Raw genomic sequence first — 11,107 nt, 5'->3', positions numbered from 1 at the left:
CAGTCCCTTGACAGTAAGCTGATTTGACAGAGCAATGTACACAGGATTTTAGCGATGGCGCTCCTGGTTGGGAAGCAGATGTCAGCTGATGTTTGTTAGGGGACATGTAGCAGGCCAGTTAGCATCAAGAGTGTGAGGTCCAGTGAGAAGTACTGTATGCAGTGACAATATTAAACAAGCATGGAAGGAATCATTGAATAAGTAGGTAAATAAGTAAACAATTCAAGGCTAAAAAACACAGGCTGCTTTAAAAGAAAATCCTTTAAAACAGCAACAGAATGTATGGAGACTGAATCTTTTTTTATTAAATAATAGATTTTTTCATATAGTAGCAGCTTACATCATATCTATCCACATGCACACACATCATTCAGTTAATTAGAGAATTTGAATATTATAAGACCATTAGTTTGAAACGCATAGACTTGTTTGCAGAAACAGTTGGTATAGTCATCTGTCAGTCAAACACCTTACAGTTCTACGATTTCTCCCAGGTGATCATATTAGGAGTGAACCTGGTCCAAAGATGCCATCAGTGCCGTCTCTGGAGCATTCTCTGGTCCATCCTGCTCTCTTTGTTCTGCAGAAAACTCCTCTATTGTTCTTACTTGGCTGTCGGATCTTGGATGGCAAGCACATTATCTGCTCAAGTGCCCCTTTAGTGAGAATCTGATCGATGTGCTCCGCCCCATGTCGGGGCAGGGCGGGGCCCAGAGGAGCCTCAGCCTCCTTCTGGAATCAACGTTCCGCTCGCTTGCCACGTGGGTGGGATTGATACCGTATGCTTGTGTGACATCCCACAGTCTGTCTGTCTATATATTAGCTGTGGCTGGTTTCTGAGTTGGATCACAAATGCAGTATGCACACACACACACACACACACACACACACACACACACACACACACACACACACACACACACAATTACTGATCTTCACTTTCTGTCACAACTCACAAATTCACAGTCACATACTGAGTGAACTTTTTGTACCAACAGCTGTTGTGCAATATCAGACTACAAGTGTGTCATGAATGTTGCAGTGTATTTTGAAGTTTTTTAATTTCTACTTATTCAGTGATTTAAACAATACAAACCATTCATGTTAATAAAATTGCCCCCAAATAAAACAAACTGCATTGATCGACTGATCAGTTGATTCACTGAGGCATCCTTGAACATTTTAAGCAATGCAAGCCTTTTGCCTTCTTGTAAGTCTTGTAATCATAATGTACTTAAAGAAAAAAAGACACATAAAAAGAGCACCATAATGGAAGTAGATGTCAGCAATCTGATGTCACATTGTTTTTGTATCTCAGCTGTGTAACCTTTACTGCAAACTAATGCTTTTCCTGTTTGTTGCTGTTCTCCACACAATGCCTTAGTGCATGCACACGTCATGCCAGACTGTCTGACATTCATGTTGTCAAAAAAAAATCTGATAGTGCTTGAAGCTCACACACACGGTTTTCACTAAGGATATATAAACATCTGTTGGCATAAGTGGAAAGAAATTAAAATGTATGAAGTAAACAAAAAGGTTATACGCAGACAAAGGCTTCAGAGAAATGACTCACTTTCCTTTGTCATCTCTCCATTTGAAAACCTTTTTCTAAGTAACTGTTCAGGGATCAGTTCAGTGAAGTTCCTTCTGAAAGAACTATTCATTAATCCAAATGCAAGTTATTTTCTCTAGACATTTTCATGCAGTTCTTTTTATTCATTTCTGGGCTTGACCAACCAGAAATGGATTTGGTGCCAGTACTATCTCGGAGCTATAATCATTTAGTGGCTGGTTATTTTTAGTTTTTTCCCCTTCGAAATTAATGATGTCAGTACCTCTAACATAATTTTAGCACTACCATTTAAGTAAATTCCTATTAGGAAGACAAAAGGTGAAATGTCACAGTTTTAGGAGCTTTTGGGGTTGTCTAGTAATGGATGATGTTGATGATAATAATAATAATAATAATAATAATAATAATAATAATAATAATAATAATCACATAGCACTTTTCATTAACCCAAAAATCACTGACTAAATATGACGACGAATCACAAAAACACAGAGCCAGTAAAAACATAACAATGGAATAGAAAACAATATGGGTACAGATGGGGAACAGTTCTAGAGAATTCTAGAGTGGAGGTTAGCGGATGGGACAGCTAACAGATGGAACGAGGATGACCTGAGACCATAGGTAGGTGCAGAGGCATGGAGGAGAGAAGAGCGATAAGAGGCAGCAAGATTTTTAGGAGCCTGTGAGGAGGAGAATTTTCAAATGAATATGATATTTAACTGTAAGGCGAGATTATGTAAAATGGGTGTGATGAGATGTGCAGGTTAGAAGACGGCAGCAGAATTCGGAACCATCTGAAGTTTGTGAAATAAGTTAACTGGAAAGAAGAGAGATGCAACAATCTAGGGAACTAAAAATTAAAGCGTTAATAAAAGACTCAGAAACACTTATGGAGGTATGACCTAATCTTTGCAACATTATACAAGTGGAAGAAAAGTTTTAACAGCAAGAATTTGAGCTTTCAATGAGAAAGTTGAATCAAGGATGACACGCAGATGTGAAACCAGGTTGGAAGGGGAAATATCATTAAATCATCCATGGAAACAGTTATTGAACTAGTTCTTCTAAGAATTTATTTAGAGCCAATGAGATTGAGTTCAGTCTTTTCACTGATACACATCAGAAAATTATATTTCCTCCAGCATTTGATTTCTGATAGACAGGATGACAGTTTTGTGAGCGGCGGTTCATTAAGGGATTTCATGCCTAAGTCATCCACATATAAACAAAAATTCCAGTTCAAAGTGACATATGATATGACCTAGCCGAAGAATACAAATAATAAATAGCAGAGGTCCAAGAACAGAGCCTTGAGGGACTCCGTGAAAAAGAACAGTGGTAGAAGAGGTTTGACCTGAGATAGTAATGAACGTTTTTCTATCTGAGTTGTAGGAGGTAAACCAGTTAGGAGCAGAACCATTGATACCCAACTCATGAAGCCTAGACAGAAGAAGAGAATGAGGAAGCATGTGAAATTCAGCACTTAAATCAAGAACAGAGAGGGCACCGGTATCACCAGATAAGAACAGGGCATTAGTAAGTTTAATGAGGACAGTTTCAGTGCCGTGGTAAGGGTGAACACCTGACTAAAAGGAATCATAGCTTATTGTTTTCTAGGTAGGCTTGGAACTGGGTAGCAACAACTTGCTTAAGAACATTGCAAAAAATAGAAGATTAGGTAAAGGATAATAGTGAAATTATTTGGGTCAAGGTCAGGTTTTTTTGTTTTTTGTTTTTTTTTAGTATGGGGGTAAGTGGTGCAACATGACCAAAGAAACATGACCAAGGAGGAGCAACTAGTTAACAAGTGTAGTGTGTGTCACTAGGCCAAATAGACAGGCTTTAACAAGAACTGTGGGTAAAGGATCAAGAGAGCAGGTTATAGTGTGAGACATAATACTGATATCAGAGATATGAGAACAGCGTGCCATATTAAAAGATGAGAAGCAGGATGTCGAATAATTATTAAGAAAAGAGAGAAACACTGAGGGAGAAGGAGTGTAAGCCTGACCAGTAGGGGTTGCTAGAGAACTAGTGATGTTATACGTTCCAAAGACATGTCGAACATTACAGTTCTCAGAAGACATAGCCACAATGCTTTTAGGGGTTGTGCATTGCTTGGCAACTGTTGAAAAGAGATATCACAAGTGAGTGCTTGAATTCTAGATGTGAGAGGAAAGGTTGATTTTGTGACATGCAAAGCATCTCTATACGCTGATATATGCTTATAAGCCTCAGCATGAGCAGAGAGGTTGTATTTCTTATGGAGTCTTTCCAGACAACAACCAGCCTGTTTCATATCACGAAGCTCTGGAGTAAACCAGGGTGAGGGAGAGGGAAAACAGTCCATTCTAGTTTTTATCAGAGCAAACACTTCAAGCCTGCCTGCAAGAGCCGGATTAAGGATTGTAGCATACAGGAGAAGCTGGAACACTGTCTAAAGAAAGGGCAGAGGACACAGACTGGGCAAAGGTAGATGGGTAAACGGAGTGAATACTGTGAAAGAATTTAGTCTTAGACAGAAGGACTAGAAATAAGCAGAGAGTTGTTACATATGAGGTGCAAAAAAATATCAGTGTGCGCATGCATGCTTTTCTTCGGAGGACATATGCATTCACATTACATATGGATAGAGATCACTTGCAATTATTAATGCAAACCCTCAAGATAGGCAAATTCAATCTGAGCAAAAAATTTGAACTGAACGAGGTTTGTAATGCGAACATTATGTGAATGCTAAAATGCACCAGTTGAATCTCATGAGATTGAGGTGGCTGCTGATTTCATAGCCGGTGACCGCAGTTCCTTTTCACCTGGCTGTGTGAGCCGACAAACGGTCTGATGATGATGGAGTTTAATCCACATTGGCTAGAAGCATGCTCGCATGCTAAATTTAATTATACATTCTTCAAAGCAATGTTACATATTTGTAAGAATCCCACGAGAGCTACCAGCTCTGGGGTGCAGCAGATAAAACTGTCCTGCTTGACACACATCTCTGCTCAGCTCCCCCCTGCTGTAGCTTCACTCACTGATCACCAAAGCAAAGCACACAGCTCATCTGTAACAAGCCTAATAGCTTGGCCACTTCATTATATATCCCTTCTTCACTTTTTGTTCATTCCTTTATTTATTCATTCCTCTTTTTTTTGCTGATTTTGTTCAACACCTTTTGAAACTGTTGCTTATGAAAAGAAAAAATAATTCACACACACAGACACTATATATATAAAATGAAGTTGCCTTTCTCTCACACATTGTTGTAGGTAAGGTTATCTAGGGCCAAGTCACTTCTTTTGGGCTTGCTTCCACAAACCTGGTTACTTGTTTCTCTTACAAGCTCTGGCAGCACTGACATAATCTATTTGCCCTTGCGAAGGGTTCCTTAAAGCATCTAATTTAATAAAGTGGTCTCTATAAACCTTCTTTGATTCTAGTCGTTTCCTAGGAAGGACCCTGATTTAGAGGCAATTATTTACCATCCTGTGATCACAAGGATCAAGGGCTTATTTTAGCCTTGCCAAGAGCATTTCTTAGTCTCTTAGTATAAGGAAGATTAAACGAAAACATCAACCACTGATTTTTTTTCAAGCTTATTTTCTAAGAACTTGAAAAGAAAATTGTACTTGGGGTTTGCCACAAGTTTCTTATTTAATTCAGAAAAGTCTTTGATTTGATTTAGATGTCTGACACTTTGTGTCCTTGGTGCACTAGACTCGCTGAAGGGGTCCATAGTCCCATCGTAATATAATGTCTGATGTAATTCTAAGATTAAAGGCAGAAAGCCATTATGAAGTGATATAGATCTACTATAGACTTTAAGTCCTTCCTGTGTACTGGCAAAGGAGGTGGTAATATGTTGAGTTTTTCAGCAACGGCAGTTCAGTGAAACAAGAGTCCCCAGCCTCATCTCTGTGTTTGCTCTCTAGGACATTTTTCTTCACTTTGGCATTTTGCTTCAACTTATTTGACCCCATTTTCATTTTAAAACAAGGTTGAAGAATAAATTAATTGGATGTTTTTGATTTTGGTTGTTTTTCAGTGCTGGAAGCAGCTTTGAGGACCCAACGTTCATGGGGATGAAAAGACTGTCCATACATGCCATCAGTGCTGCATGGGCTTCAGTGGGCCTCTACTACCGCAGGTGTAGGACTTCGATCCATAGATTATGTACAACTCTCCAAAGCAATAAGGTGAAAAAGGAACCAACTGTGGTAGCAAATGCATGGTTTATTTTTTTCTTACTGGTTCTGCTTGGATACTGAATATCTGTGCATTGTCTGGCATGGGTAGATATGGAGTAAGTTGTGAATATGTTGAATATATATGATATGTTGAATGATCCTTCATTATTTAATAATAATTTTTTTTTGTTGACATTCCTAAAGGATGTTTTGGAACATTCTAAACAACGAGGGACAGGTGTGGAAAATCAAACGAGGGGCGCAGAAAACGAAACTACGGCATCAGACAAAAATACAGAAGACAGAGAAAACGTGGAACATGGAGGCTGGGAGGGACTAATCGTGACAGTTCTTAGTAAAATATTTTGTGTGACAGCTGATGGGTAGGGCTATGAACCTTTAAGGAATATTCTGCGTAATATTGTACCACAACCTATTTAATTTTGAAAGTTACCTATAATGACACCTAGCTAATCCATTTCCTTATTTAAGCAAAGGGACATTAAATCTTTGCAACACTTAAACCTGATGCTTCGTTGGGTTTATTATGTTGGGCACAGACACTGTTTCTATTTTCCTTTACTGCAGTGGACTACAGTTTTGAACAATATCATCGGGTGACCTGTTTGCTTCTCTATAGGTTTCTGTAACAATGAAATGCATTATTGTGGTTACAGATATGCTATTTAATATGCTACGTGCACATCACAAATAAGTACAATACTCTCCTGTGCTTGAGAAGTTTCAGAAGACTTCTTGCTCTGGTTTTAATTCTGTAAAATACTCTGTATACCAGGATTATCTGCTTGACAACACAACTATATTATTTGTGTGTGTGTGTGTGTGTGTGTGTGTGTGTGTGTGTGTGTGAATTCATTTCAGGTCATTATAGGTCTAAGGGTACTAATATATAAAAGGATTTTTATACCTTTGACTCCCTACAACAAAAACCAAGGCTCATTTAGTTATTTTGAGATCTACTGAATATTCACAGCCAAATATCTCAATATCAAACAAAATTGTGTGCAATTATAGATTAATGTATTCATTTTCTGCTCCTGTTCAAGGATTCATCATGATTATGGCTATTTTGCTATATGCAAACTATGCCTTTTATTGCCAATGCCAATGATTAAATTACACAAGGTTTCATATCTTCTGCTAACAGGGGGAAAAAAGAATGCTTTTGCAATGCTTGAATTGCAAATTGTTTTGAACCCTTGATCCTTCTGGCACTATTCTTAACCAGCCAACAGCCTTTCAGAATTAGTCGACTGCACTGTGACTAAGATTAATTTTCCACGTCAAATAAATATGACAAACTATGCTTTTCTGAAAAAAGTTGGTGAAAAAAACCCAAATGTACTCAATCACTGTATTTCCTTTGATTCTCCTTCTTAAAAGCAAATGCTTCTCCACTTGTCTGGCCCATGCCATGCGCTGTTAGACGTGAGATGTTTCATCGTGTCACTAAATTAACAGCTGCTGTGCATGTTAATTGAAACTAATCCCATCTGACTAGGAGGAAGCCAATTAACTGTTCCCTTTGCTCTGAATGGTCAGCACTGAGGGAGTCATTGGCTAGCTCAGTCTTCACAAACGAATGCATTTTGCATGAATGATTAGTCTTTTCTTTATATTCCAGAGCCTTTCCTTAATTATGTTATGCCGTTTGCATCGTCATGTCCTGTCATCTGTGTTCTGGCATGCTCTGTTTAAACAGCTACGTCTTTAACCTTTCCCTAATGTATAAAAGCACTTTTTTCTTGTCATCACAGTTGCACTGTGATGAGATACAGCAAATTCATGCAAAAATGGCTTGGCAGTTCTATCCAGTGCTGTAGCTGGCCACACAGTCTGGACCTCGGGAGATCTGGACATCACCCCTCATTTGTGAACTTAAACATGAAAACAGATGCCAGTAAGCTACCGGCATGCCAACAAGGCAGCACAGAAAACTCGAACAGCCAAGACTGTTGGGGAAAAGGCTGAAATGCCTGAATAGGGGGAACGAATGAAAAACTTAAGTAGCCTCCAAACAGTTTTCCCAACCATGGAAGAATAGACACAACTCAAGGGAGGAGGAAGAAAAGAAACCCAAGAGACAACTCTTGAGGTCTCCACTTGGATTACGGGCTTTGTCTTGTGCCAGAACTCTGAACAAAGAATAAGCACCTGGGAGCCTGGGAGCTGCTCTTAATGGGCTGGATGACAGGTGTGGCTTATTGCCTCTGATTACTCTGAGGTAGTTCTATGCTTCCCTCTGGTGGCCAAAGATGGCAGTATCATCACGTTGCAGGTGCTCTTTCCATTGCTAGTGTCCTTTGTATCCTTCACTATTTGGAGCAACAGTTTGGCCCTTTCCAGTTCCATCGTGACTATGCTCCTGTGCATGATGCCTTCTCAACATCTGTGCCTAACCTCACAAATGCGCTTTTGACTGAATGGGCACAAAATCCCACAGACAGTCTTGAAGAAAACCTTCACATAGGAATAGGGAATGTTCTAACTTCAAAAGAGGAAGCCAAATCCATATTATTGTCTATGTTTTTGGAATAGGTGATCAGGTGTGCACATACTGATGATCAAGTGTGTACATACCTTTAGCTATATGGTGTACCTTTTCATACTAGTTTCAGTGGAATTAACCCTTCAGGGGAGGAACTGAGGCAGTAAGCTCTGACCTCAGTTCATCAACCTTGAGACTAACTGGATTGTCAATTGATGTCAGGCCTTCTCATACAACACGTGTCTGATTTTATCACTAAAATAAAACATTGTAATAACATTGTAATATTGCATACCAACAGAAAAGTAATAACACAATGTAATAGTGTAGTAGCATACTGTAATATACATGTAATGTTGCAGTTACAATACAGTGTAATAACAGTGTAAAAACTATGTGATGCCACAGTGTAATAACATACTGTAATAACAATGTAACAATGAACTGTAATAAGACACATATTGTAATTACATAATGGATTGTAATAACACAACATAATCGCAATGTAACTGTAATAAACAATGTCATAACAGTGCATTCACATTATAATAACCATGTAACAGTATAATGCACTAATAAAGTGTAGTGCTGTTATAACAAGATAAATTGTAATTGTAAACAGTGCTCATGTGTCATAAAGGCCCTTACTACTATTCTGTGGTCCTCGTATTTGACATTTTTATAAGCATGTTTTGCTTTTTAATGCTTGTTTCAAATACTGCTGAATGTGGACAGCAGAAAGGTACACATAGCTAGACATAGGCTGTATGAAACTAGAGCTTGGAGTTAGATCAAATCAGTCTTATGACTTTTAGGTGGTGCTATTGTTCTTAGGGTCCTTCATAATAACATATCAAATTACGTGGATGTCAGAAATATCATAGACTATTCTGATATTTTAATTAGATAAAAGACAGGGAGAGATTATCCCCATTAGCACCTTTATACCATCTTCCCCTTCCAAATCCTAATCCTAATCCTAACCCACACCCTGAACCTAAATCTTAATCCTAACCTTAACCAAAATCTAGTTCAGTTGCAGAATGTTGTCAACAGCATGTCGATAAAAGCTTGTTGAGTATGTAGAGGCTGTACATATTATACCTGTGGCATATGATGTTTCAGGTTGTTTCAGGTTGTGATGTTTTATCCACAGTTACAGTTATCTTGGACATGCCAAATAAAATTAAAAAACAAAAGAATTATGTGAATATCAGTTAGAATGCTTAAGAATGCTTGTCAACCAATCAGATTGTGAGTTTGGAACTACTGTTGATTTCAGGCCAATCTGAAATAAAAAAATATATGAACCTTGGGGGTGGGGGGGGGGGGTCAGTCCAGTCAATGTGGCTGGTAGTTCACCAGTCAGACAGTGAGTCACATTCTGCTCTTTAGAGAAGTGTACAGCAGTGCGATCAAGAGAAAGATGGATTTTGTACCGCCAGGTCATGAGCTGAAAATACCCACCGTTTCCTCTGTGTGAATGATTACTCTTAAACACACTGTTTGAGGCACTGACCTGTCCACAGCTGCGGCTAGCGTGCTTGACAACTATGCACGTTAACGGGACGGGGAGGGACAGCCTGTTGCAATTAGCTTAATGAGTACACAGGGTTTCAGCCAGTGCCCCCTCTGGGGTGTTTAGGCTTACGGCTGTAGGCACACGGGCAGATGCCAGCCCTGATTACCTCGTTAGTGACTCATGCAGGCAGTTTCGCTTTGACCTTAACCCCAGCTTCTTAATCGCAGTGTCAGCATACAGCATGCATGTTTCACATTCATATTATTCACATTCATGTTTCACATTCATATTATCATCTTATTTGTGCTCTCCATGATTATTATGCGTTATAACTACGGGGTACTTTTTTTAAGGCTTTTATGTAAATCAAATTAAACCAGATCCCTTCCAAATGTAAATGTAAGTCTTCCAGATCCCTTGCTGATTATGTTGTCTAGTGATATGCTGATGCAGGACAAGAATAATTTGAGTCTGCTTTGGACCATCATTAGGTCTATGACAGATACTAATTGTGCTATTTTATTGTTAGTCTCATAAAAGGAAAGAACACACTAATTGGCCTTTATTTATTTTATGCTCTGATATAGCAGCTGTAAAGTAAAAACTGGCCTGTTCGATGTTCCTACTTCTTGCCTTTCATTTTCTGGCCATTGGTGCCTTGTGAAATTTGCTTAATGGATTACTCCTGCTCCACAAACCTATTTGGCACACAGGTTGGTAAGCAGCACTATTCTCCAACTTTTGCACTTGACATTTCTGGACTGATTTTCATAGGCAAAGCCAATGTGATTTTGAAATGTCAAGTTATGAGATATGCCTCCAAGTAAACTGCTGTCAACTTGTGTCTAACCATAGTTATTTTAGACTGGACAATATTTAATTGACCAGCTATTACTAACAAACTCTATTATGAAATACACAGCAAATGAGCCCTACATCCTACAGACTGGTAATCACTGCTCTGCGTACTCACCTTAGCTCTGACATTAAACAGGGGCTTTGGTGACTTCACTCATATAAGGAGCATGGCTTGTCCTTGCAGCTTGTGCTTGGAAATACCAACAGAGCTCGGAGCTGCCGAGACGCATATCCTCTCCAAGCGATGAGCTGCCCCTGTTGGCATGGTGACAAGTGTTTGTTTTTCCACTGCCAGGAAGGTTGGGTGACAGCGGTGTGGTGCCGTAGCCAAGGACAGCTTGTGAAACAGAAGGCCTTTTAGCGAATGTGTCCAGGTTCACTGGTTTATGAAATTCACTGACGCTCCAGCAGGTAAATAGACAAAAGGAAGCAACTTATCAATAAATAAATGATGG

The 11,107-nt window shown here is 39.1% G+C and overlaps 1 long non-coding RNA gene across 1 annotated transcript; it reads right to left on the bottom strand.

Annotated features, from left to right (window-relative positions):
• Positions 1 to 290: 290 nt before the first annotated feature.
• On the bottom strand, positions 291 to 10,881 carry LOC145657997 (uncharacterized). The gene is made up of 3 exons (XR_014123923.1): positions 10,768 to 10,881; positions 9,377 to 9,438; positions 291 to 836 (listed from the first exon to the last, which is right to left on the bottom strand). It is a non-coding gene; the product is annotated as an uncharacterized LOC145657997 (long non-coding RNA).
• Positions 10,882 to 11,107: the final 226 nt, after the last annotated feature.

This window comes from Electrophorus electricus, chromosome 5 (genome assembly GCF_041902795.1).
Source record: "Electrophorus electricus isolate QZ-2024a chromosome 5, ASM4190279v1, whole genome shotgun sequence".
NCBI lineage: Eukaryota > Metazoa > Chordata > Actinopteri > Gymnotiformes > Gymnotidae > Electrophorus > Electrophorus electricus.
Note: the sequence above shows the minus strand (reverse complement) of the source record. Positions and strands in the feature narration are given on the sequence as shown.